The sequence below is a fragment of the Cynoglossus semilaevis genome, chromosome 13 (assembly GCF_000523025.1).
Source record: "Cynoglossus semilaevis isolate Cse_v1.0 chromosome 13, Cse_v1.0, whole genome shotgun sequence".
Lineage (NCBI taxonomy): Eukaryota > Metazoa > Chordata > Actinopteri > Pleuronectiformes > Cynoglossidae > Cynoglossus > Cynoglossus semilaevis.
Genome location: NC_024319.1, coordinates 11,235,895 through 11,237,318, shown reverse-complemented (window position 1 = coordinate 11,237,318; position 1,424 = coordinate 11,235,895).

The following is a 1,424-nucleotide window of genomic DNA, read 5'->3' as shown; positions in this document are numbered from 1 at the left end:
GACTGAGACCCTTCATCCACGCATTATATACTCGGTGTGCTTATGTGTGTTGGACATATGTTTTACCTGGGTGTCTTACTGTGCAGACCCACAGCTGTACTGTGTAATTAAATGAGCCTAGAGGCCTTAAAGTGTCCCAGTCAGCCCGCCGTACACTGTCCCCGCTCAGCAGTAAAACAACAGATGGACAGGTGGGCGTGTGGAGCCGCTGAACATCGTGGAGCATTTAGCAGCTAAAGAGCTGGATATTTCCCTCAGGATTGAGTGGAGAGAAAGAGAGAGATGAGAGAGGAGTAAACACTGGACTCAAATTCAACAGGTGGACACCGACACAACTGCCAGTAAATGATGTTGTTGGCTTCGGTCTGACTTTATTAACTTTTAATAAAAGTTTTAATGTGTCAGCGTGAGGGTTAGAGATTGTCCTGATGACACAGGTAGTAAAAAAAAAGATCAAGTGAACAATCACAAATGGTATTTTATTCACAAATCTCCAGCTCTTTCGAAAATTATCTTTGTTTTGTAAAATATGAGGTGAGAGATATTTCAAATGTCTCTCATTTTCCCTGGCAAATAGTCATTAATTGTTATGCACTTTTTTCATAGTAAAATTCACTGATACATGTACCATGAAGTTCTGGGATTTATCCATTTTAAAATAACTTTATTATTTTGCTTATTTATTATTCATAATTAAATAATTATAATAATTTTTTTCGAGATATGTTTTTTCTCTCGTTATTTTGAGTTTCCTTGAAAAAAATGTTCCACTTATTTTTTTATCATCTTACCATTCTTTAAGTGCCTTTTGACACTTTAGTGGTGTAATTTGTAATTCATGTCCATCGTTGAGATTCCAATATTCTATTCTTTTTTTGTGAAAGTCAGTCACATTTTTGCCTACAATTAATATGTCATCAATATTCTTTGGCTTTTAAGGATTTAATTTTAAAAATGTTAACATTTCAATAATATTTCAACATTTCTTCACGGTCCATTCCATTCCATTCCATTAAAACTGCATTCCAACTAAATACTGTGCATGCAGGGAATAATTCAGGCCCCATTTTGAATTGTGTTTAATCTGACCTTTTAGAGTTTTAGAAGTTAAGGACAGAAGTAGCAGGTCTGACCCAGCAGGTGAGACTGGAGACACAACATCCATCATGTTCTGTGATCTGCATCCTGATCTGCCTGCTCTGGGTTCATGTTCCTCTGTTGCCTCGATTGCACACACACGCACACACACACACACACACACAGTTGGACTGCTTTAATCAAGCCATATTGAATCTACATTTCTTGTTATTGGAAACATGTCATGTCGACCCAGCCTTGCTGCTGGGGTAAAATAAATGTTGTATGTGTGACGAGGTGTACATACTGTATGTAGAGATGACTGATGATTAAAAGTCACTACCTGT